Genomic DNA, 27,142 nt, shown 5'->3' on the forward strand with positions numbered 1-27,142 from the left:
AAAAAAAAAAAAAATTGCTCCCCTCCAAGGGGACAAGAATATGCACATTTTATTAAATGCCTATGGTATGCCTGGCACTGTGCTTGGAGCTTTCACACACTTAAATTCACTAAAACCTTATACCAACTCTTTGGGTAGCTACAACTGTCTTCATTTATTGGAAGAAAAAGAGGTTCAGATGGTTAAGTATATTTCTAAAGATGAAAGGAGAATAAAAGATGGAGTCACATTTGAACTTGAGGGTCTGGGAACCCAAAGTCCACATTCTTTTCCCCACAAGAAGGAACCTGGGGCTTCAGACCCCTAGGAGGTCCCTGGATGAGAACGCTGAGAGTCCATGGTCTGCAGAAAGTGTCTGCAGGATAATACAGTACTGTAGGCCTACGATCCTTTTTCTGGGGACAGTCTACAGTTTCTGTTAAGATTCCAAAGCAGCCTGTTTCTCACTAGTAATGCTCCATGTACAGGGAAAAACATACTTCTTGAGGAATCCATGCTTTCTTTAGAAAACCATGGAGGGGGGAGTAGAGTCTTCCAGAAAAGTTGGCTTCATAGAAGAAGTGAAGTCCACCCAGGCATGAAGGAGACTGGGAATCTGTAATGGCAGAGAGGAGGTCCCCAGCTGGGGGATGAGGGGTGAGAAGGGAACAGCAGACACAAGTACTGCTGAAGTCTTCCCCAAACAGAAGGCTTATTCCTCAAGGTTTATTTATTTAATACAATTTTGAAATGGATCTTTACACTTTTTTTTTCCCAAATTAAAGGAGGGCATTTCTCTAGTCTTGGTAAGAGTGTTAACATTATCTGTAAAGACAGCCCACATGTCTCTGCCAAGGGAGGCTCTCCTGTCTCCGTGGTGATGATTTGGGATGTATACTGGTGTTTTCTGTGACTACTTTCTTGGCTCTCAGCTTAAAACCACTTCCATGGGAGTTGGCTCATAGGCTGCTCAGTAGAAAATGATGACTTTCCTAAAGAAGTCGTTTTCTGCTAACACTTGAGATCCAAAAATGAGAAGAGAAGCAAAACACGCACACAGACACCACACACACACACACACACACACACACATACGTGTGCAATTATTTTTTTGTCCTATTTATAACTCTGCTCTTGTTTGGAAGAAAATAATAAATAAACAATAGGATTAGCTGTATTCCCAGAGTGTAAAACCAAATAAAATCAACCAGAGGTGATTTTAAAAAAATGAGGCCATCTGTGGTGAGGAAATTTGTTTACTAGAAGTAAGACATATCAGAACTCAAGTGCAGGGCATGGGCATAGCGAATCCTGACCTTTGCCTGTGTGCACCAACATTTCAATGCCCAATTTTCATGATTAAAGAACAAGCACTCAGAAAATTTCTTTTGTAGCTACAACTATTGCAAAGGAGAATTTCTAAGCCAATACCACCTTTCATCAACAAAGAACAGAAAGTGAGAAAAAATAGAGCAACAGCCCTACATGGTTTATTTGCTAGTATTTTTCTTAAGGTTTAAGATGGTAAAGACTCAATGCCTCTACTAGAGGGATGGGTTTTCTTAGCATTTTGAGTGAGCCAATACCTTCCAGCATCTACAAATTTTTTAGCATCCCTGGTACAAAAATTTAAGAAATCAAAGACTTAGATTCTTTTATCTATAACTCTGTATTTTGGAGATTAAGAAGTTCTGCTGAGCCTAATATTTTTCTGTAACATAGTTATTAGCATATAGTGAAAGTGTTAGTTGCTCAGTCATCTCTGACTCTTTGTGACCCCATGACCTGTAGGCCACCACGTGCCTCTCTCCATGGGATTCTTTTTGTCCTCCTCCAGGGGATCTTCCCAACCCGGGGATAAAACCCAAGTCTCCTGCATTATAGGCAGATTCTTTACCAGTCTGAACTACTACAAGCCCCAGACAAATCATGAATACACAATGACATATATTTATATAATATCATATCTTTGTCAAAGATGTTTCTGGACTCATTTATCCTCAACATGAGCATGTGTCAAAGGCAGGGAAGGTGATATTGGACCCATTTTACAGATGAGAACTTGTGGATCAGGTACAATAAATGTCCTTTTCAAAGTCATCCAGATGGAAGTCCCAAATGTCTTCAGAACACATTCCACATTAGAACTGGGGCCATCTTTTTAAAGCTCTTGTTTTACGAAACAGCACTTGCCCCAGGAAATTAGTTCAAAGAAGGGTTCAGAAGAGAGGTGTCCTGACTGTCAATCTCTTGCTCTGTCCACTAATGCAAAAAGTAAATGGGACATCAAGTTCATTTTTTGAAAGACATTGAAATATAAGGTGCAGTGTGTCGCTGCCCCTGGAGAGTTTCTGCTCCATGGCAGTAGGGTCTCCCCAGAACATGCTAAACAGCTACTAAACGAGGACATTCTCACTGGTGATTCATTGCATTGGACATACTTCTCTCCTTCCTTGTCTAGATTATCCTAATTCAGGCCCCCAGCAGAGCTTGTCTGCCTCCTACAGAGAGCCCCCAGACTGATCCTCTTAATTCCAGTCTTGTCTCTCGTCCATTCATTTCCAGCTTTCTAAATACAAATCTGACAATGTTCCTTCCTTGTTTAATATACTCCCAAGACTCTGCAGGACCCGCGGGATACAAGGCATGCAAATGGGTGCACTGGGTCAGAAAACCTGGCCCCCAGCCTCTGCCGGCTCCCCTGTCTCCTCTCTTCCTCTGGGCCAGCGGGCCCAGCACTCATCACACCCTGCACTTCTCAAAAGCAGCCTGCTTTTGTCACCTCAGGGCCCTTGCCCACATTGCTCCTTCTGTTCACAATTAGAATGACAGCTAACATTTTTAAATGATCTGCAGGCCATAGCAATGAGAGCTTTTCATGTATTATCATATTTTAATTTTCACAACCACCATATGAGGAAGCAACTGTTGCTATCCCAACATTAGAGATACAGAAATAATCTTGGAGATTTAAAGTTTCTCAAGCCCCAAAGTCATAGAGCTGAGTCTGGACTCCAATTTCATCTGACCTCTAAGCACTGGCCCTCGACCACTGCCTCCCCGGAATTTCCTTTCAAGTATGAGTTTGGAAATTAGGGCGTTCAGAAGGAACCCCCTAAGTCTTCCCACGTCTTTGACTCCAGCTCAAAGAAAACAAAACCCACTCCCTTGAGTGAGCTCTCCTTCTCTTTGCTCACCTAACATGCTGCTTTTACTGTCACACGGCCTACAGTGTGGATGGTAATTACATACTTTCTCCCCAGCTCTGAATGTAAGGCCTGCTTGGGCAGGGCTGGTTTTACACCTCTTTGTATGCCCAGCACTTAGCACCAGGGATCATCACACAGTTATCACTGGCAAAGAAATCCTTAAGATTGTCCTGTCCAGTGATTCCAAAGCAAAATGAGGAATAAAGGCTACGGCATGAATCTTGCAGAAAGCTGAAGTTATGCAAACAACTCTAGGCTACTGTGTTTTAATTTACTTTATAAGATGATAGAGATAGTTACATCCTAAGTCCCCAATGTTTATTTTGAAATATTACAGGTTTATGAAATTCTAAAGACGAGAGGTCGTTAGCCTGGTCAATTACTTGGCCCAGCTGGGGAGCTGAGCTGCTGGTCTCTGTTCTGAGGCTGGTACCTCCAGAGGCATCTTGCGACCTGACTCACTTAGTTTTACCAGAAGTCTGACCTCCTAACTCCAACGGAGCCCCGAGATTTCCCCACCAGAGTGGTGGAAAGAAGTCCAGTTCTGGCTTTCGGAGTGTTTCTGGTAACTGGATGTGATTTTAGGAGGGCTATTAAGACAATCTGCTCTTCAACCTGATCAATGAGGTTGACAGTTGGCGAAATCTTGACAACAGCCAGGGTGGCAGCTGATGCCAGCAACAGAAGAGGTCTGCAGGCTCCCCACACCACCCCCCAGAAGCGAGTGACCCCTCTGGCTTGTCTCCCGTGAACCATCCAGGGAGCCATCTGGGAGAGGAGAGCACAACCCCGATACATCAACTATTCACACAACTCCGGGATACTTTCTCCTAGTGATCACACAACCCCATCACACACCATTTATACTCCTTGACTATTTTGAATGATAAGCAAAACTGGTTGACCATCAGCCTATACTATATCAGATACAAAATAAGTGGCTTGAAAAACTACTTCTCAACCAAGGGAAAGGTACATTCCCCAAATGTTAGAAGCACCTGTTTTTCTGGGAGGGAAAAATGTACCAATGGAATGCATGGAAGTAGTTCAGCCTATAAATTCCAGGAGCCTGAATCTGCTAAACCAGGTTAGTGATTTTAGATAGCTGGGCTGGGCTGGAATTCCCCGCCCCAGCTGCCACTTCTGCAATGAATTCGTAACGTTCTCTGTTCCATTCCCGAATGTGGTGCCAAGAATCCAACAGATGATTTCATTCCGAGATGAAGGAGGGAAACTAGAGTGAGTCTATTAAGCACTTTCATCTGACAATAAAAATGAGTTAATGGCTAAAATGTGTTTTTGAAACGTTTTAACACCACAAGTAATGGCACTCAAATGGGAAAATGCCTTGAATATTCTCATCCATCATTAATACCATGGTGTCCCTCAAAAGGGCTGGGCATTCCCAGCAGAATATAAGCTGCTAGAGTTGAGTTGAAAGGCAATCCATGGGAATTCTCCAAAAAAATACCCAGAGACCATTACGGAGCTGAACGATTAAGCGCAGGTTTAAAATAGTCCTTTCAATATCTGAGTTCAGTTTTCTAAAATAGACTATTACCTCATCAGAGCTAATTTCCCCATAAACATCAATATTACAGCAGCAAAACGTCTCCAAGAAATGAGGGCAAAATTAGATTCTTTTTTAGGGAATGAAAGTCAATGTGTTCCCCTCTGCCCCAATTTCCAGTACTAGTGAATATGGAAACAATCAACCTGCTTCATTATGGACCGGCCCACCACTGGGGCGTCATTAGTGAATTTGTTCCCTTCCACTTGTGAAATCAAGAACCTGCGATGGGGAGAGCGCTTGATGAGCTAGTAGTAGTAGTGTTAGTCGTTTAGTTGTGTCCGACTCTTTGCAGCCCCAAAGACTGTAGCCTGCCAGGCTTCTCTGTCCACTGGATTCTCCAGGCAAGAATACTGGAGGGGGTTGCCATTTCCTTCTCTAGGGGATCTTCCTGATCCAGGGATCGAATGTGGGTCTCCTGGATTGCAGGCAGATTCATTACCACCTAAATCCCCAGGGAAGCCCACCCAGGTCGCTTCCCAATTTCAAAGGGAGAGTGACCCCTGCAGCAGCCCAGGGCCCTGAGCTCCAGTCTTGGAAATGCCTTCCATGGACTGAGTGGTGTTGGGAAAGCTATTTATTCCCTTTCTCAGATGGCTTCGCTTCAGTTCTAGAACCCAAAAGGGAACTCGGGGAAGTTGCCCAAAGTTTGGGCTGCTCTAACGGGCAAATGATTTAGATTAAACAGACTTGAGTTTCTCTTGGATTACAGATCTCCTTTTCCCAGAATTGCTTCTCGGGTACTTAAACCGACAGAAGCCAGGCTCCTGCTGCTCACAGCTGGGGCTGAGGACAAGTCTTGCCCTGTGCGCTGTTGGCCAAGCCCTCCTCCCTGAGATGCTGGAGGACCTCCTTGCGCCCCCTCATCTCTGAGTAGTCCTTCTGCAGTCTCCGCTTGCTCCATCTAACCTTTCCGTGTCTGTCTCCAACGATCGTTCTTCACACCTTTTCTCCTGCTCCCAGGTGAGACCCCCTGGACTGTGATTTTCATTCATAAGCAGAAGACTTCTCAACCTGTAGCCCCAAGCTGGACCTCCCTCCTCAACTCCAGGCTGGTAACTCTAAGGGAATTTCCTGCAAGCATAGCAATTTGGGGAAGGCCCTGATATCCTTAAGTTCTGCTCTTCCCAAATGTCCTCCTCCTTCCTTGTTCAAAGAAAGACCTCATTGCCTAACGAATTATGAGCCAACAACCCGAGTGTCCCCAAGATTTCTGCATCCTCTGCCTGCCTTAAACCCAGCCTCTCAGCAAACTCTATCCAGGTACTTTCCACATTGACCTGAGCCCTGACGCTTCGCTAAGCCCTTCTCCTGGTGCAATCTCTCACCATCATCTTTGGTCACTATCTCAGGCTCTGTCTTGTCTTCCCCCATCCCAACACCGGATACCCCAAGCACCTTGGATTACACAGCAGACTCTGTGCCCATTACAGGAAGTGTCCTGTGTAAAATGCACACTGCTGAACTAAATCTCTTCTATTTCTGCACTCTCACAACCTAGCCTAAAAAAAAAAAGGCTTTCCCCCCAGTCCCAGTCTGGCTGGCTCTCACTCCGTAGGCAGCTGGTCCACACAGCTGTGCCGAAGATCTCTTTGCCTCCATACTTCACTGTCAGGTAGTAAAACATGGCCTGTCAGATCAGGGCACCGTCAGGCACGGTGCTCATAGATGGGGGTCCCTCTGGGAAGTGAAAGCCCCCTGAAGAGTCCCACCCCTCCCAGAGTCAGGGACTGACTTGATTCCTAAGTCTAGGGTTTCAGACTCTGAACTTTTTAAATGGAGGTTGACCTGTGCACCAAAGGAGACTTTGGAGTTGACTCGAATGTCAAAGCATTAGGGGTATTACCTCCCAGTTCAAATTTATTGGGTGGTTTTTATAGCTTATAGTGTTGCTCAGTCATGTCCAACTCTTTGCCTCCCCATGGACTATAGCCCACCAGGCTCCTCTGCCCATGGGATTTTCCAAGCAAGAATATTGGGGTGGGTTGCCATTTCCTTCTCCAGGGGATCTCCCCAGAGATCGAACCCAGGTCTCCTGTGTCTCCTGCGTTGCTATTCACTATTCACTGAACACTCAGGGAAGCCCAGAGTTGGGGGGAGAGGATGTCAAAAATTACAGAAGTGCCAAGAAGTCAACAAAAGTCATTTCATATACTGAAAACCTGAAGAATTGGAAGCCAGGGAAGGGCTGGTGGGATCCATCACATCTCAAGCTCATCCTAAAGGCGGAAAACTTCCTTTGAAATCTCAGAGGCTAGAGGGGCTCTGCTTTGGTCTCCAGTTTCTGAAAGGAGCAAGTGCCTTGATTTCGCAGTACCCTTCACTGCAAACCAAAGTAAAGTTTTAAAATAAAATCCTTCGTTTGAACCCCAAGCAAGGGGTGAAGACCATCACTATAAGCTGGGACTGGAAAGGTGGGGTGGGGTAGGAGTGGGGTGTGCTGAGTTCCCCAAGACAGACCCTCTCCTACAGGGAGCTGCTTCTCAGGGTGATACCCTGGCCTGGAGGGATACCGGGTAGCCGGTGAAAGGAGAAAAGCACTTTTGGTGTAAGCGTTTCCCGAGGTGACTGTCAGAGTTAGATGGGTGCAACTTTTCACCTGGTACTGAAACCTGATCTGAAAAGCTCTTTCAAGTTTCAGCTCCTCAGAACATTCTATTTGTCACATCAGAACACAGACGGTGCCCACAGCTCTGGCCTCGTTCTTGCTTCTGTTTTTTTGGCTCATGTTGCTTCCTTTGCCTATTAACAGTCTTCCCCTCCCCTCGGCCTGTGGAGGTCCTATCTTTCAAGGCCCAAATCAAACATTTCCTCCCAGAAACCTCCTCCCTGACCTTCTGGCCTTGCTGTGAATTCTTTCAAGGGCTGTGTCTTCTTCATCTTCAGAATGTTACCCTACTCTTCCCAGTCCACTCCTCTCCCCCATCACCCCTCCCCACCCAAACTCCAAGCAGGGGTCGGGCACACAGCCTCTGCACTGATGGCTATTGAAACAGAATGGGAGTTTCCATAAGGAGTCACTGCATGTCTACAACCATATGATTGTCAGCTGCACACGAGACCAACAGAGGAATTATTGTTCAGTCGCTCAGCCGTGTCTGACTCTTTCTGACCCCACGGACTGCAGCAGCATGCCCCGCTTCCCTGTCCTTCAATTTCCTGGAGCTTTCTCAAACTGAAGTCCGTTGAGTCAATGATGCCATCCAACCATCTCATCCTCTGTCATCCCTTTCTCAAACAGTAAAGGATCTGTCTACAATGCAGGAGACCTGGGTTCAACCCCTGGGTCAGGAAGATCCCCTGGAGAAGGAAATGGCAACCCACTCCAGTATTCTTGCCTAGAGAATCCCATGGCCTGAGGAGCCTGGCAGGCTTCAGTCCATAAGGTCCACGGGGTCGCAAAGGGTCGGACAAGACTAGGTGACTAACAGAGGAATAGGTAGGAGAAAATAAGCATTTCCCAAAACAGAGATATTATGGGGGGCTCGACTCTGTTGTTTTATGATCACAGATGACTTCGAGAATCTGATGAAAAGCAGCCTTCTTAGAAAAATGCACCTATGCTCAGACCTACATGTTTCTTCACATGATTTCAGGAAGTACAACACACATACTGACACTCAAGAGTAGAAATCTCTTATTTATTTTAAAATCGCCGATTCCATCCTCTAGGCGGCCAGACAGTTCCAAGTGCATGGACAGTGGACCATGCTGAAAAAGAAAAAGAGTCCTTTAGTGGCAACCGCACAGACTGTGGAGACTTTGGGCAAGTCTTGTACTCTTCTGTTTTGGGGGGATCTCTTTTGTCTGCTTATTTTTAAAATATGTGTTTATTTAGGCTGCACCAGGTCTTCAGTGCCGCATGAGTGCTCTAGTTCCCCTGACCAAGGGATTGAACCTGGGCCCCCCTGCATTGGGAGCGTGGAGTCTTAGCCACTGGACCACCAAGGAAGTCCTAGGTCTTCGACTCTTTTGAATCTGAGCTTTTCTCACCTGTAAAATGCACATCGTAATAGTTCCCAAACAGTGCCGTTATTGAGTTAGATAATGTACAGAAAGCAACGAGGAAAGCATCCGGCATGCAGCTAGCCTCCAGCAACAAATGGTCGTTTTCTGCACCTCCTGTCTAGCATACGAAAAAAAACCGCAACCACAATGCAAACAAGTCATTTCCCTTTTAGCCATAAATTCTGCACGCCTGCTTTGGAGCGAGGGAAGAAAGCGCCTGAGACCACCGCCTCGGCAAGGAGGTGAGGCGGGCGCTGCGCGGCGGCTGCGGGCGCGCTCGCGTGGCGATTAATCATACAAGAGCCCATTTATGACAAACACAGGTCACTCCCTTTGCATGACAAGGCCTATGGGTCCACAGAGGCCCATTATCCCAAAAAAAAAAAAAAAAAAAAAATCCAGAGCATTGTGGGCGACGCGGGCGAAGCCGAGTGCACACACACAAGCGGACATTGTGAGGCTGTTTGCACAACCCCGCGGTGCTCCTCGCGGATTTCCTGCCAAGGAGACATTTCCATCACGCGGAGGCGGCTGCAGACGTTTGCTCATTCAACATGGCTTCGGGCTGCCGGCTGCAAGAGCTGGGGGCGTGGCGCCCTCTGCCGGCCGTCCTCGGAACTGCAGCCGCGGAGGGGCGGAGGATAACGCAAGCCATTCTCAGCATCCCATTCAGCCTCTTCTCTCCTTTCCCTTCTTAAGGACAGCGGTGCACCGGGCATGAACTTTGGGGTCTGGAAAGCCTCTGCCTGCAGGTCCGTTCGGTGTTGGCAAGGACAGCCCCGACACACAGTATTTTACCCAGCATCTGCGCTGCCTGCAGGTCCTTGGACGAGCCCTGTCACCCCTCAGGTCTTATTTTCCTAGGTGGAAAATTCAGCTCTTACTTGGCTATGCGTGCTCAGTCACTCAGCCGTGTCTGCATCTCTGTGACTCCATGGACGGTAGCCCGCCAAGCTCCTCTGTCCATGGGATTTTCCAAGCAAGAATACTGGAGCAGGTTGCCCTTTCCACCTCCAGGGGATCAAACCTGTATCTGCTGCATCTCCTGCATTAGCCGGCGGATTCTTTACTAGCGCCACCTGGGAAGCCCCATTTGGCTGTGGCAAGCTTGAAAGGATATGACAGATGCACTCACCCAGTGTGAAAGAAATACCTGTATTCCCCTTCTCCACCTGTCTCCAGTAGGATGGGTACTGTCATCTGATCTCTGGAACTAGGAAAGGAAATCAAGGGTAACGTCTTGGCTTAAACTGTGGCCAGTGTTCAGATGTGTTCAGAGCATGTGACTTATCTTCCTGATGTGTCATCTCTTTTTTCAAATTGTTCTTCCTTCCTTGCTTTACAGTGTGTGTTCCGTGTTGGCAAGGACAGCCCCGACATGCAGTATTTTACTCAGCATCTGAAAGGCCCCATCTTCCGGACAGGTTTCTCGAAGGTGGGGGGCAAGCTGGCAGAAATTCTGAGCTAAATTGTCTTTCCCTAAGATAAAAGACTTCTTAAACTGAGCTGTGATGTTGAGCATAGCAACAAGAATATGAACTTTAGTTTGAATCCCAGCTCAACTATTTATTGGCTGGGTGGTCTTAATCAATGTATTTAACAACACTGACTTACCCTCCCAGAATCGGAGCTTCAATATGAGTAAAACAGAGATGATTTCAACCTCTTCAGGGCTGGTTTTTAGAAATAATGACACAACATATATAAATGGCCAGATGCATAAATGGCAGTTGCCATAATTCCCCGGGGCGGGGGGGGGGCTCAGTGCTAAAGATTCCACCTACAATGCAGAAGCCATAGGAGACTTGGGTTTGATGCCTGGGTCAGGAAGATAACCTGGATAAGGAAATAGGAACCCACTCCAGTGTTCTTGCCTGAGAAATCCCATGTACAGAGGAGCCTGGTGGTCTACAGTCCATGGGGTCGCAAAGAGCCGGACACAACTGAAGCGACTGAGAACATAATACTATTACTATCATTATTTTTCTTGTTTTAGTCACTGGTCTTAGTGCTGCCCCCCTGGCCATGAAGAAGAGTTTCCCTTTCTGACACAACTATTAATATCTGATGGCTTAAAATACCATGTTAGAAGATGTATGCTGATGACTTCCAAATTTATAACTGTCACCTTGACCTTGATCCCCTTGCCTGAACTCCAGACTCATTGATCTGATTAACTGCTTGACTTCTAACAGACACCTCACATGTCACACATCCAAAATTAAAGTTTTTATTTTTCCCCTAGGAATCTGCCCCCTCTCCAGTCCTTCTCTCAGTAAATGGCATTTCCATGTTTTCAGACATTCATTCTAAAAACATCCGTGTCATCCTTGACTTTTCTCTTACACCCCATATCTAAGCTAATAAATCCTATCAGCTTTCTTTTTAGGATACAGCTTGAATTGGAACATCTCTCAGACATGAAGGTGTTATCAGAGTCCTAGACCAGCCCACAAGCCATCCCATCTCTTGCCAGGAGTATCATACTCACTTCTTAAAAGATTTCCCAGCCTCTAACCACTCATAAAATAGATAGCAAGTGGGAATTTGCTGTGTGATGGAGCTTTACCCAGTGGTCTGTGAAAACCTACAGGGGTGGGATATATGGCAGAGGCTAACACAATATTGTAAAGCAATTATCCTCCCATTAAAAATTTTTAAAAATAATAATTTTTTTTTAAGTTTCAGCATGTTACTCCACTGGTAAAGTCCCTTCAGTGGCTTCCTGTTTCACTTAGAATAAAATACACAATTCTCATCATAGTCACCAAGGCCTGAGGTGACATTTCCACAGGGTAGTTCATTGCTTGCAATTCTTCATTCCATTGCTGGCTACTCACTGCTTCTCGCCTCTTCCCTTTTCACTCTTGAACTTATCACATGCATTTCTGACATAGGAGCTTTGCTAATCTTTAGGCCTAGGATGCTTTCCCCCAATATGTCTGCATGGTTTTTCTTTAGGCCTCTGTTCAGGGCTCACTTTTCAGTGGAGCTCAATCTAATCAACCTCTCCAACATCGTACTTCACCCGACTCCCCACTCACTGTTTTTATTTTTCTTTTTAATCTCTATCACCACTGACATATACCCTCCAGCTCCTAGACGAGGGTTTGACACACAATAGGAACTCCATACCGAGAGTGAATGAATGAAGTCATCGGTTCAGAAACACAAGCCCCATGACCCCTTGGAGCTTCTCCTCCCATAGAACAAACGTTTCTTCTGCTAGGCTCATGGAAGGAGAGGCTCTCAGGTCATTTGTTATTTCGGTCAGACAGTCTTTTCTGTTGTTTGTTTTTTGAACTTTTCATTTTGTGTCTGAACCCCAATTAGGGCTTCCCTGATAGCTCAGTTGGTAAAGAATCTGCCTGTAATGTCGGAGATCCCAGTTCGATTCCAGTCAGGAAGATCCACTGGAGAAGGGAGAGGCTACCCACTCTAGTATTCTTGGACTTTCCTTGTGGCTCAGCTGGTAAAGAATCTGCCTGCAATACAGGAGATCTGGGTTTGATCCCTGGGTTGGGAAGATCCCCTGGAGAAGGGATAGGCTACCCACTCCAGTATTCTGGGGCTTTCCTTGTGACTCAGCTGGTAAAGAATCTGCCTGCAATGTGGGAGACCTGGGTTCGATCCCTGGGTTTGGAAGATCCCCTGGAAAAGGGAAAAGCTACTCAACCAAGAGTGTTGCGATAGTCTCAACAGGTGAATGGTGAAGGGAGCCAGCCATACATACGCAGGTATCCATTCTCTCCCAGACTCCCTTCCCGCCCAGGCTGCCACACATAACATTGAGCAGAGTTCCCTGTGCTGTGCAGTAAGTCCTTGTTGTTTTCCGTTTTAACTACAGGAGTGTGTACATTAGGTATCTTATTTGGATAACAAAAAGGGAGAAGTAGTCATTCCGGGGGATGGGAAAGTGCGTGGTCAGTGAGCCTGGTCCCAGTGAGGAACAGTATGAACCTCTAAAACAGAAACTGTATTTTGGGGGAAAAGTAGAGGAAGAGACAGTCAGGAGAATCTGCTGAGGACTGATTACACAGGAACTCTGAATCCACAAAGCAGAAGCAAGGACACTCCTGGGAAGAAATGCAGCTTGATGCCTTGAGTGGGTTAGACGGTTACTGTGTAACCCAGGGCCTGAAGGCCATGGAAGCTACCTTGACTGTGAAAGTGAAAGTCACTCAGTTGTGTCTGACTCTTTGTGACCCCATGGACTATACCGTCCATGGAATTCTCCAGGCCAGAATACTAGAGTGGGTAGCCCACCCACTGGAGTGATACAGGGAGTCACTGCCTCTCATCCTAATCTCTTTTCAGCCACATGTTCGCCACGAGACTCAGAGCTAGAGCTCCCCAGCTCTAGCTCTGAGTCTCATCCTCATGGTCTATAGCCCTCTAGGGCTGGCTAGATGGCCTGGAAAACTCCTCCTTGCTCCAGCATCCTGAGGTTTTAATGCAATGAGAATGTCCAACAATTTCTAAAAATGTATTCAGGCAACCTAAAGTCCCACCAGGAGCTAAGTTAATTAGAGACGGGATGAGACTTCCATTTAAGAAAAAGAACTGCGTGCTGACTGTTCTTCCACAGAGCCTCCCTGGTCTTGGTCTATGGAGCCCTTTGGATTTCCAGCTATTTGGGAAGGATGGTGGAGACAGCTTCCCAACACTGGAGAATGCCACACACTATCTGGAAATTGGCCACTGCTTCAGACAGAGTGCTTCTAGAGTTTACCTCTGAGAAAAAGCAGTAATTCAGAAATCAGGTAGAATGCCTAAATGACCCAAGAGAAATTCTTCTCAAGACTTTGTATATTTCTGAAGCATCAGACAACATGATATACGCAAATGCACTAACTACAACGAGGGGTTTCCCTAGTAGCTTGGTGGTAAAGAATTCACCTGCCAATGCAGGAGATGCAAGTTTGATCCCTGGGTTGGGAAGATGCCCTGGAGAAGGAAATGGCAACCCACTCCAGTATCGTTGCCTGGGAAATCACATGGACAGAGGAGCCTGGTGGGCTACAGTCCATGGGGTCACAAAAGAGTCTTGTACACGACTTAGCGACTAAACAACAACTAATTTTCATACATAGATAAAGTAGCTCCCAAAGTACCTAATAAGGAAATGCTTAGGCAGCTGGGTTTCATCTATCACGTGTATTCAAAGGTCTAATGTTAAAAAGTTAAAAAGTTTAATTCAAACTTTTTTCCTTTGAAATTCCAGAAGCAACTAACAACCTGCCAGCCCTTGAAGCCCCAATCAGGTCTCACTGCAATGACGATAATAGCAAAATTGTAACATGAAGGGAGTAGGTAGAGGATAATTTGAAAACACCAAAGCTATGTCCGCTGACTTTCAAAAAAATTCCAAGAGATGGTGAAATGATGCTGCTAACTGCCAAGACTCTGGAAGTCTACTTACTTTGCCCAGGAAATGGCAGTTGAAACAAGTAACGAATTATTTCAACATTTCTAGAAATTACCAGTAACAATGAAGATTCTGTGTCGTTGGCAAAACTCTGTTGATTCTGTTGAGTGATCTCTCCACCTACTTTTCACTTCACATGTGACTTGATTCAGCTGATACCCACCTCCACCCAATCCAACATCCCTCTTCTCCTTTGTCACAAGCTCCCAAGTTAGACCTGACCTCTTCCTTGTTATGGTCCTAATATATACACTCTGTATATCCTGTAAATATTTCTATCAAAATATAATACTCCTATGTGTCTCCTGAGCTTCCTGAAGGCAGGTGTTAATCAGTGGTCCAGCCTCCATACCCAGCACAGTCCTTAATAGAGGACAGGAAAGTTGGCACATGGTCAGGGAAGTAAAGGCACAAACACTTGCTCTTCTTAGAGACTAGAGCTCCACAGGCCATGGTCCCTGCAGTGGGCTGGCAGCAGAGAGCAGCCACGTGTAAAGGTGGCTCTAAAGGGCTTCCCCTGGTGGTCCAGGGGTTAAGAATTCACCTTCCGATGCGGGGGGTGCAGGTTCAATCCCTGGTCGAGAAGCTATCCCACATGCCGTGAGGCCTGCACACTGCAGCTGGAGAGCCTGAGCCTCCTGGAACCCGTGCTGCACAATAGGAGACGCCCACGTGGGCAACGAAGACCCCGTGCAGCCAATACAGAGAGGGGGCTACAAAGGCTGGAAAGTTCTAGTGATGACCGGTATCTGGGAAGAGGGTGGAAAAGAGAGGACTCCTCTGGCTGGAAGGACCTGGGAGGGCTTCCTGCAGGAGGGGGCTGTGGAGTGGGAGGACAATTGCTCACTCAGTTGTCAGTGGGCCTGTGATGGCTGCGGAGGTCTGGGGTTGGGAGCATGGGAAGCCCCAAGTCCCCCGTGGCTGAAATGACATTCTCTGTGGCTAGAGAAGAGAGGCCTTTGGAGTGACCGCTGTGCAGAGGCCCGGCCGTGAGACCTGTTGGCACATCCATCCTCGGGTTATGATGAAGTGGTGGGACCAGTCTTCCTAGGTGGCATTTAAAGCTGCTACAAAGATGGTTCTCTGCCAAGCAAACTTACGTCCACCACCAGCCTGGGGCCAGTGCTGCTGCTGGTGCCGGTCTGAGGCCAGTCTGGGGCTGGTCCGGGGCAGGGGCCTGCCCTCTGCTCCTCCGCCCCTCTGGGAGCCGTCTTCCAGCACCTTCCCTCAGTCTTGCCATTCTTGTCCACCTGTCTGCCTGTCTTCCTAAAGGATGAATCCTTACAGCACAGGGACCGGGACTGACTCATGTTTGAATCCAAAATAGGCCATTCAGGGAATACGTATTTCCGAATACATGGAAAACTGAGTTGACGGAAGAAGGTGTGGATGCCAAAGTCTGTATCCAAGGACCTCTTACCGGAGTGCTGGCCATCACCTTAGAGCAAGAGGGAAGGAAAGAGGAGGGGCCAGTGGGAGAGGAGGGAAATGTGAGCGAGAAGGAGGAATGAATGAAGGCAAGAAAGGGAAGAAGGGAGAAAAGAAAGAAGAAAGGAAGGTGAGAGGGAGGGAAAATCGTTCCTCCCACTTTCACATCTAGTCTAATAAAGATGTAACTGGATTCAGACTCCTGGGGGTCTCATCTTAGGTCTGACAATTAAAAGAAAGAAAACCTGAGTCATCAGAAGAGCCAAATACAGCCTCAGTGATGCCCAAATTAACTTCTGAAAAAGACATCTCCTCCCGCAGCTAGGAGGAGTTGGCCAGTGAGTCACTTTCACAAAAGGAGACTTGTGGAGCTGTCTCAGCATCACTGCGAAGCTGAGCTGGGAGAAGTCCAAGGTCAAGGACAGATGTGGCAAAGGAATAGTGTCTCCTCACCAAGTGGGGCTGGAATTGCACTGTGGGATGCTCTGTGAAATAAAAGCCCTGGCAAGGCAAGAAGGCCTGCATTCTGAAGTGGTCCTCACTGCTTTGGCCTCGGAGCAGGTGGGCTGGCAGTGGGTCCTGTCCCAGGTAAGTCCTGTCCACTACTCTTCATTCATCTTTCCTGATAGGTATCAGTGTGGGCACAGAGGACCCTGAAGACTCCCAAAATGACGTCACTCAACCCCCTGCTTCCCAATCCTCATTCTCCGATAAACAGGATTATTTAGCCGCTGCTGACCCTCAATGCTGCACTCAATGCCATTTTAAGCGCTGCCCACAAATAATCTCACTTAATTCTCACAATAAGTCTCCAATGTAGATAAGTAGTTGGCTTTCAGAGATACTAAATCTATGTATTTCTGCCACAACCAAGAGCTTTTCTTTGGGCAAATGTAAGAGCTTGCAGTTAAGTACTTTCTCCACTAAGGGGCGGGCTCATCTCCCGTTAAAAGTGCCGGTCAGGCTTCCCTGGTAGCTCAGATGATAAAGAACCTGCCTGCCAATGCAGGAGACATGAGACTCAGGTTCTATTCCTGGGTTTAGAAGATCCCCTAGAGAAGGGAATGGCCATCTACTCCAGTATTCTTGCCTGGAGAATTTTGTGGACACAGGAGCCTGGCAGGCTACAGTCCATGGGGTCACAGAGTCACTACTAAGAGACTAACACTTTTCACAAAAGAAGTTTGTCCTTTTCACAAAACGGACAAAGCAGAGGGATCAGTTTCAACGCCCTGAATATATTCTAAACGTTGCTCCTCTTGGTAGTAAAACGGGCTCACATTCACAGCTGTGGCGCTCAGTACTCACTGAACACATTAACTGACTTCATTCCTGTTCTCGGTCACTTCAAAAGCATTGGTCTTGACCACTTTGCTGGAAATGGAGCCGTGACATTTGGTGGGAAAGAAAAATGAATAGATTCACCCGTTTGGCTTAGTAAGCATCCTCCTTCCCAGCCTCTTCCCCTAAATTTCTCAAATTACCTTTTCCACTCAGGGAAATGTGTCTGGTGGCTGAATCAACTTGACTCCAGTTGCAAAAGGGAAAGAGAGAAAGAAAGAAAGGAAGAAAGAAAGAAAAGAAGGAAGGAAGGGCTGAAATCCTATTCAAGCTGATCAGAATGAATTCTGACTGCTCATTTTCATGCAACATCCGCTTAAAATTATATTGCGGATCTGGAAAATTCTCTGGAAGCGTAAACCGGGAGAGCAGGAGATCCTCCGTTAGCGATCAGGACCCCACCCTGTACGTATAAACAGAGGCAAGAGGTGTGCAGAAGTAGAGTGTTGTTTTCACAAAGGATGCTCTGGCAGGAAACTCAACATACACAGAGGAGTTAGCAGAGTGACTGTGGAACTTCCCTGTTTGGGCTGATCCAGCAAGACCACAATTAAACCAAACAAACAAGCTCACCAAGTTTATCTCCAGATTTCTGTTTAAGCCCAGCCCTGCTCTTGATGACTCAACCATTCACTATCCTGGTTTAAACTTGACCCTGCAGCCGGGGTTCCCAGGCTGGTGTCTGTGGCCACAAATGACTAAATTTGAAAGTTGTGCCCTGCATATGCTCCAGGGCGGCCAGCTCTCACAGACAGATCAAGTATTGTTTAGGCTACTCCTAAATTCCACTTGAAGATAGCAAATTGTTAACTCAAGCACCAGGTCAGGGGCTGCTGCTCCGCAGTTCCTAGCGGCGAAGAACCCAGCTCAACAAAGCAATCCCAGGTCATTTGGTGGAGTAGAGGGCGGAATGTGGGAAACACAGTGAAGAGACCGCGGAGACACTGGCTCCCCTTTCACTTACTAGCCTATGGCCTTGGCCGTGAATCTGACCCAGGTGGTAAAGAACCCGTCTCCCGATGTAGGAGACATAAGAGACACAGCTTCAATCCCTGGGTCGAGAAGATCCCCTGGAGGAGGGCATGGCAACCCACTCCAGTATTCTTGTCTGGAGAATCCCATGGACAGAGGCGCCTGGAGGGCTACAGTCCCTGGGGTCGCACAGAGTTGGACACAGCTGAAGTGACTAAGCACGCATGCACGCACGCACTAGATTAAGGATGTGAAGTTCCAGTGTCAGATCTCCCTTTCATCCTGTATATCACAAGTAAATGGTTGTTTCAGGACTGATTGTCTTAAGATAAATGAAACCAGGGGTTTCCCCTTGTACTAGTTTCATATTCATTTTGTTTTAAGGGTGAGTTCATTTATTGACAGCCCCCTTCCCGCCCCCACCGCCCGTCACCTGGCACAAATCACAGCACAAAAAGTAAGCAGGGATGGCATTCAGTAAGCCCCCCGCCTTGGACCAGGTCTTAGGCTGAGGGCTTGTCATGCAGGATCTGCATCCTGGGGCCTGGGACAAGAAGGCTACACCATCTTTACTGCTGCCACTTTCCACAGCGCCTCCCACTGTCCTGGCCTCAATTTACTCATGCAAAAAAAGGATCAGACAGAAGCAAGATGGAGTGATCTCACAGAACCCTCTAAAGACAACTTTTATGAAATTTCCAAGGCAGAGCTCTCTCAATAAATCTTTGTTAAAATAGAAAACCCAGGTGTTTAAATGCAACACTTACTTAAGATAAAACACACACACACAGACAGAAAACAAGCAACCCACTGTATGCAGCAATTAATCACCGTAACTCACTACACTGACTACTAGGCCACTAGCATCTCTCAGAACCAACACCAGCAGCTCCCGTTCATCTCCAACCGTCTCTGCCAGGGTGTGACCCAAAAGATGCCCAGGGCGCACACGGCCAGCACCTCCTTCCTACCGTCTGCCTGGGGAGCCGGTTGGCATGGTGACGCCTGAGACATTCTTCACTCGATTCCTCCCTTCCCTTTCACTCTATTATCACTGTGTGAGATCTTGCCCCAGAAGAACAGAGAAATCCTGAGGGTGAGGTCTGATGTCAGGGGAGAACAAGCAAGTCTTTGTCAGGCCGTTCAAGGAGGAGGCCCAGCCTGGGCTCTCTGGCCGCACACAGAGGGGCCTGTGCTTGCCCTGCCCGGAGCCTGGGGGCCCTTCACCGGGGCATCCTGAGCCCTCTTCCTCGCCTGACATCGGAGCCGAGCATAGTGGACGGATTTCCACTTGGCAAGCAGGTATTTCACACCAAAAGGGCTTAAAGCAGAGGTTCCACCCACACTCACGCCAGAGAACCACCCACAAAAAATCCACCCTCTAAGCTGTTCCTCCCACTCAGCACGGTAGCCCCTTCCCTATTCATCCTTAGTCAGCTCCTCCATCCTTCTCTTCGCCTACTTTCCACTCCCCCGACCCAGGCTCCCGCCTCCATCTCCTCCTTGCTACCCCCTCCTCTCCAGACTCCCGGCTCCTCTGAGAAGCCACCTGGCTCAAGGAACTCTCCAGCCTCTGGTCTCCTATGAGGCTTCACTTGTTTCGTTAGACAGAAGGAGGTGTCCCACACTTGTGACGTCTCACTGTGTTTATCGTGTTGCTGACTTCAGCTTTGAAACGTCATCTAGGAAAAGTTCTGCTTGGGGGTGGCGGGGGCGGGGGTGTGGATTTCCCCTGGTGGCTCAGACATTGCAAGAATCTGCCTGCAATGTAGGAGACCCCAGTTCGATTCCTGGGTGGGGAAGATCCCTTGAAGGAGGGAATGACAACCCACTCCAGTATTCTTGCCTGGAGAATTCCATGGACAGAGGAGCCTGGCAGGCTATAGAATCCATGGGGTCACAAAGATTCAGACATGACTGAGTGACTTTCATTTTCACTTTTTCACAGGACAAGTTCTGCACGCAGGAGATGCCTAATAAACGGCCATTAAATGACTGAACCCACAGCTCATCCCAGAAATGGAGTTGAATATTGAAGTGAGGTTTTAGCAAGGAGATCAAACCAGACAGTCCTAGGGGAAATCAACCCTCAATATTCATTTGGAAGGACGGATGCTGAAGCTGAAGCTCCAGTATTTTGCCCACCTGATGCGAAGAGCTGACTCCCTGGAAGAGACCCTGATGCTGGGAAAGATTGAAGGTAGAAGGAGAAGGGGGTGACAGAGGATGAGATGGTTGAGTGGCATCATCGACTCAATGGACATGAGTTTGAGCAAATTCCAGGAGATGGTGAAGCACAAGAAAGCCTGTGTGCTGCAGTCCATGGGGTCGCAAAGAGTCGGACACAACTGAGCGACTGAACGACAAATTGCCCCAGAACCCTGGCTAGCAGCAGGGTCAGGGCAGAGAGAGCTGACTGGCAGGAAGGGAAGCCCGCAGGGCGCTGATGGCCAAAGCCGCGCCCACATGGACCACTCCACAGGACTCCTCTCTCCGCCAGTTTGCAGCCTGCTCCTGCCCCAGGCTTCCTTCCTGCTTTCCAGGTCAGTTGCAGGCTCCCTCCCGGGACTTCTGGGCTGGCAGCTTACAAGTCCCCAGGGAAGAAAGGAAGCCTGCCATCAGGGCCAAGCCCAGCACTTGAACTTCTCCGGGCTGGAAGACTCAGCTGCAGGGGGTCTGGGGGTCTGGAATGGGGGACAGAACAAGGGAACAGCTACACTGAGGCTCCCGGCAGAAGGCTGGGAGGACGGGGTGCAGCTGAGCCCTCCATGTACTCTATACTGGCTCAGCTGTTCTGGTTCCAGGGCTGTGGGAGGCCCTCCACGAGGAGGTGGGGGCTCTTGTTTCTCACCTTCTATAGCTTTCTGGTGGTGATGATGCAAATCAAGTCCTACACAGGGGTCCTGTGGGACTACAGGGGAATTCAAGGACCCTCCTTGGGGACAAGTTCAGAAACAGGAGTTGGACAATCAAGCCCAGTACCTCCTAGTGATGATGGAGGAGGGAAGGGGTGTCCAGAGTCAAAAGTGTGTCCATGCCAGGCCTGGACTAGAACCCAAGTGCACCCTGATGTCCGTCCTTCATTCTATCCCTCCTTCCCTTTCTCCCTCTTCCTCCTTCTCCTTCTCCCTCCCTCCCTTCCCTCCTTCCTTCTTTCTCCCCTGCACAGCAAGGTATAGTGTGCTGCCAGCACCAGAGGGATCTACAGAGGATTTCCAGGCACATGCACCCCTGACTCCACGATGAGCTGCTGCTGCAGTCTGAAGCCCTATTTATAGGCTTCCCCGGTAGCGCAGTGGTAAAGAACTCACCTGCCAATGCAGGAGATACAGGAGACGTGGGTTTGATCCCTGGGTTTCGAAGATCCAGGAAATGGCAACCCACGCCAGTATTTCTTGCCTGGAAAATCCCACGGACAGAGGAGCCTGGTGGGCAGCAGTCCATGGAGTCACAAAGAGTCGGACACGACTCAGCACGCATGCACACTTTCCCCTATTCATAGATACGGTGACACGCAGCGTGGGGCTGTGGAAGAGGGACAGTTAGAAGAGGACCTGAATCCTGACCACCTGAGAGCTATGGGCCTCGGGCGAGATGCTTCGTCTTCCTGAGCTGCAGGCTCCTCTGCCACGGCCAGTATCCAGACTCCCTCCTGTTGTGCTTCTGAACGTACAGTACCATGACCTTCAGTGACCTTGGCACATCGGATGTGTGCACATCAGCAAGGCCAATTCTCACCCGCATCCATCTCCAGACAGCAAGCGTGCCTGAATGTCATGGGCACCAGGCTCTCTGCTCGGTTAAAACAAATTCTATATAACATGAATGTGTGCACACTTGTATGCTGGCTTCCCAGGTGACACAGTGGTAAAGAATCTGCCTGCCAGTGGAGGACCCAAGAGATGCAGGTTTGATCCCTGGGCTGGGAAGATTCCCTGGAGTAGGAAATGGCAACCCACTCCAGTATTCTTGCTGCAAAATTCCATGGACAGAGGAGCTTGGCGGGCTACAGTTCATGGGGCTGCAGAGAGTTGGACACAACTGAGGGACTATGCATGCACACACATACATGTATATATATGCACTTTCATATATATCAGACCCATTTACACATGAGAATGTGCATATATGTAACATCTATATCTAGATTTTTTTTCCTAAGAGAAACATAGGACAGATACAGTTTCAAAAATCTCCTGTCTCCTCCTTTCTACTTCTTTTCTTGGTCCTCTTTATCCGATTCTGATCACTAACAATCTCCAAGCGGTCAGAGAAGGGATGAACTCAAATTAGTCAACGATTATTTTTAGTTTCTCTAGGGAATGAGGTGGGAGGATGAGGAGGTAGCGATTAATGTTTTTTTTTTTCAAAGCAGAGCTGAGGCATTATCTGTGCTACTTCCTCCCCAGCGTCATCACGGAGGACTGAGTGTTCGCCCTTATTTATGAGAGTGCTGTTGTGTACTTTCAACCAGCCCCCAACTCCTACTCATCCTTCAAAACCTAGCTCACATGGCCCCTCTTGGAAGAATTCCCTGACTTGCCTGAGCAGAGGGCAGGCTCCCTCTCTGCACCCCCATCACTTTATTTATGCTGAGGCTCTTGCCCACCATCTGTTCCTGTTACTGCTGGTTCCTCTGTCTTTGTCATGAGCTATGAATTACTTCAGGGGCTGACAGGGCTTGATTTGTCTGGATGCTCCCAGACCTAGCATGGTGGCTGGTGCATCGTGAGGATTCAGGTAGTGTCTGTTTAATGCATGTGTACAATTCCATTCACCTGCTGGGAAAGACTGAAGGCAGGAGAAGGGGTCGATAGAGGCTGAGACGGTTGGATGGCACCACTGATTCAATGAACATGAATTTGAGCAAGCTCCAGGAGATGGTGAAGGATGGGGAAGCCTGGTGCGCTGTAGTCCATGGGATTGCATAGAGTCAGACAGAACTGAGCGACTGAGCAACAATGACAACAATGATTCTAAAGAGAACACTCTTAGTTTAGTGTTCAACAGACAGCGAGGGTTCAGAAATGGGTATCACCACTTGCTTGCTGACTAGAAAAAACAGATCGAGATCTACATTCCATTATTTCTACTAGAATAGCATGGACTGTTGCCAGCCACTCTCTCCCATCAGAGACAAGACTCGTGTTCTAACCATTTACCAGTAGTTTGTGCACCAAGATGCAGCTGCAGCGCCATCAGCATTCACTATTCCCAGGGACCTCGTAGTGGAAAGGTTGGGTACCATACCCTCACAAGCATCTCACTCAGTTATCTGTATGAACCTGTTTTACAGCTGAGGTATGATCATATACTATTAGAAGGAGTAGACGTAAAATCAGCACTTTACAGAACAGGGGGTCAAATAAAAGTTGACCCTTTGCTTTGTAAAACTACCTCATCAGGTCCATCCGTCTTCACTTAAGCCTCTGTTACCAGCTCTGAGCTGTCCTCAGGATTCACCCAACCCTCTCGGCCTGACATTCAAGGCCCCTGGTTAGTCCTCCCACCTTCTGTCTCTGAATGAGTCTTTCTTGCTCAGACTCACCTCAACTTCACAGCCACAGGTCCTCCGAGAGGCAGCCCTTGTGTACGCCTGTCTTCTACCTGGAAATGCCCAAACTTTCCCTGAAGTTTCCCGCCCTCCCTGCTATTCACCTGGCAGACTACTCCCCTTATTTCCAGGACTCAGTGGAGATAGCATGTCCCTAGGAAGCTTCCTCAGCTATGCCCCTCATTCTGCTTACATTATCCCAGGGACAGGGAGCTCACCACCTCAAATGCTCCATCTCTTGGCTCCCTCACACCCACTCTCATCTGATAAGTGGTGTGCTGTCTAATTACTAGCAGGCTTCTCAGGAAAGCCATAAACCACCCGAGGGCAGGGGCTGGATCTCAGCATCTTTTCCCCAGGTGTCTTGCACTGGTAACAACACAGAATAGGCACTCACAGGTTTGCTGAATGGATTGGTCCTCACTCAACCCAAAAGGCCAGGCTTGGCAACAGTCTAGGTGAATGAATTCCAAGAGAATTGGTACCAGCAACTTGTGGGAGGTACCAGCAGAAAATTCCCACTCTGGCAAATTGCTTCCAAAGTAACCAAATTAGGACAACTGCTCACTTGGACCTGATTTATTGATGCATATTCTCCAAGCAGCCTTGAACGAGTGCCTGGCCACAGGCTCCTAGAATGGGGCCAAGTCTCATTTATCTCTAGAGTCTCACTATCGAGTGCCCAATACAGGTTTGGGAATGAATGGTGAGTACTCTATTGGGCAAGAACATCCATCTTTATTTCTATTTCAGAATGTTTCAGGGATGAGGCCCTTGAGATATTCTGGGGAAGACGGAGGAAGGATAGAGGAGGCTCTGGAAAAGTCAACCAGAACATAAAAGCCCAAGTCTTCACAGTGGCTCACAAGGCCAGCACCACCTGCCCACTCCTCCTGTCCTTACCTCCTTCCACTGTCCCTCGTTCCTTCTGCTCCAATCCTATTGGCCACTTGCAGTTTCCTGTAGCCCAAGCACATCCCCACTTCACAGCCTTTGTTCCCACTTTCCTTCAAGCCTCCATCCCCAACTTTGTTCGGATCCTGCTCCAGTGACACCTAGTCAGGCGGGCTTCCCTGGTATCCTGCCGAAAACAGGAGGCTGGGGGATACAGGCATACAGGCACTGCTCTCACTCTGAATTGGCTTTATGGTCATTATTCTTTTGCTTTATTTTTTCCGTAACACTTAATACTACCTGGGATAATATATGCTTGTTTATTTACTGACACGCCCTTGATCCCATCAGAATGCAAGCTCAAAGGGAACAGGAATTTTGCCTTGTTTTGTACAGATCCCTAACCCCGAGAAAGCCCCTGCTGTGTAGACATGCTCCATTCACGTTTGTGGAATGCATGGATGGCTGGATAAATGAATGCCCCATAAGAGCTAACAGTTAAGGAAGAAAACCAACGCTGTGGGCCTGGACAAACACGTGCTTGAAACCTAACTGTCTCGCTGAGGGGCCAGGAAACCTGCCCCCAAAGCAGCTGATCCCAGCTGTTAAGGACATTCGTCTGGATGTTGGAAGTACGCTGGTCTGAAGCGGGAAAGCTGCTGGCGGTGAGTTAGTTCTCAGCTACTATCTGATGGGACAAAGGATGTACTCAGGAGGCTGGGAGGGTGGTAACAGAGCAAACCTTCAAATGGTTGAACCGCAGACGGTGGTCTGTCAAAGCCAGAAGAGGGAAGGTTGCTACTGAAGAGGAATGCTGAAATAGAGAGCTGTTTGCAGTTCTTCTCTTCTTTACTTGTGTGTGTAGACTAACCTGTCCCTAGGGTTTTGGCCACAGGTTCAAAGGGAGCCCAATGGGGGCTCAAAGCTGTATTGAAATACCTCTGAATAAGGTTGATCAGAGAAAGAAGCTGACATTTTTTTGAGGTTTACCATCAGCAAGAACCCACGCCAATGCATTATCGTCTCCTTGGAGCCTAAGCACACGCCTTCAATGCAGCAGGGACTGTCCCCATCTTACAGTGGGGAAACTGAAGCTCAGGAATTTACGATGATCTAAGCAAAAATCACTCAAGCAAAAAATAGCAGAACTGAGATGTGAAATCAAGTCTGTCTAATTTCAAAAGTTCTTCTCCTTCCTCTGAATTATGCTACAACTCAGGGACCCCTCAGGGGAAAGAAACCATAAGAGGAAGAAAGGCAAGGAGCACTAGACAAATCAGTTCCCCTAAGAATGAGAATCTGGTATAAGGAACAAGTCTGGGACAAAATTACCCCAGGACCTCAGAACTGGAAAATACCTGAGAAATCACCTGGTCTTACCTTCTGTACTGTCAAGCTTTATGAAATGCTTCTGATTTTGCTTTTCAGGGAAAAATCAAAATGTGTAAATGAAAAAGAAGAGCTTTAGGAGAAGACAGCAGAAAGTAACAGCGGCAGCCACTGAAAGAGTAACAAACGGGTGTGTGGTCATCACGGCGCACTGCCACCTCCTTCGTGGCTGCTGACCTTGGATGTGTGGGTGCCCTGGGCCAGCTTAAAGGAGATGCACTAATACCCCAAAGTCCCAGCAGACAAAATCAGCAGATCTTAAGTCACCTGGGAAGAATATCAGCTTGTGTCAGGTCCATGTTCAAATAAGTTCAAGTAGGTGTGACCCTCTCCCCTTCCAGGTAAGAAGGAAAGTATCCAAAGCTGACTGGGAGGCAGTGGGGGAGAAAAAAACCAAGGTGCTGGTGATGAGGGAAGAGGCACACAGTACTCTGTAGTGGTGCACTGCGGTGCCAAATTTACCTCGAAATTCAGCTGATTTTACCTCTCAAAATGTTATACCAAGTGAGACACCAGCCAGGCCTCTGGCATGAGACTTAAATTCATGCCAGGTCAGCTACTTCTCTCCTTGCTGGTCTCAATCCGGATGGCCAGGATGGGCAGAAAGAAACCCTCAGATGGATTCTGCAGGGACAGAGCAACCTACAAGGATAGCTCTGAGCTGTTCCCCCTCCACCTTTTAAGCTCTTCTGTTTCTTGCCTAAACACTCAGAAGACTCATGTAGCAAATGCTCCCACTCAATATGCAGTTACAGAACCTGGGGACAGTTCACCACTTCAGAATGACAGCTACTTTGAAATACACATCAGTTCTTCATTATATCCTTGCTTTTTTCTTTTTTCTCCTTGTACATGTATGTGGTGTAAAGAAGCATGACTTCCAATCAGGGATGAGAAATCTGGTGGAAGGACCATACTTGAGGCTTCCAGGTATTCCGGGAGCCCGAATATCACAGATTCTCTGCACTGAAAATGCTGGTCATCACCATGCTGTCGGCTAAAAGCAAAGACAGTTGTTTCTTACCTGGAGATCTCTCCCGAGACTCGGAGTCACCAATCCAGGCTGATGGAATGAACCAGATGAGCAGCTGTTCTGCCAAGACAAGTCTGGCTCCCCAGATCAGGGCTGTGGCCCCTGAGAGTCCTGTGGTTTCTCTGTCCCTGGTGAGTGATAATCTGCAGAAAGGGAACACAAGTCATGTTACTAGGAGAGGCCATTTCCTCTTCTACTCTGGCCATAACACATTCGTTTATGCGGAGCAGAGAGAGCCCCAGAATCACCGATTACCAGGGACGGAAGAAATGCAACAACCTTGTCACATGTAGTTGGGGAAACTGAGGCTCAGAGAAAAAAAGAACCTCACTCAAGG

At 47.9% G+C, this 27,142-nt stretch overlaps 1 protein-coding gene across 1 annotated transcript in view; it reads right to left on the reverse strand.

The window, feature by feature from the left end:
- Nucleotides 1–27,142, reverse strand: part of CYRIA (CYFIP related Rac1 interactor A) — a 102,045-nt gene that overhangs the window by 31,665 nt on the left and 43,238 nt on the right. The window contains exon 2 of the mRNA XM_043917150.1: nt 26,797–26,948. The gene's annotated coding sequence lies outside the window, so the exon portion shown is untranslated. The remainder of the gene's footprint in view (nt 1–26,796; nt 26,949–27,142) is intronic.

This window comes from Cervus elaphus, chromosome 11, assembly GCF_910594005.1.
Source record: "Cervus elaphus chromosome 11, mCerEla1.1, whole genome shotgun sequence".
In the NCBI taxonomy this organism is placed as follows: Eukaryota; Metazoa; Chordata; class Mammalia; order Artiodactyla; family Cervidae; genus Cervus; species Cervus elaphus.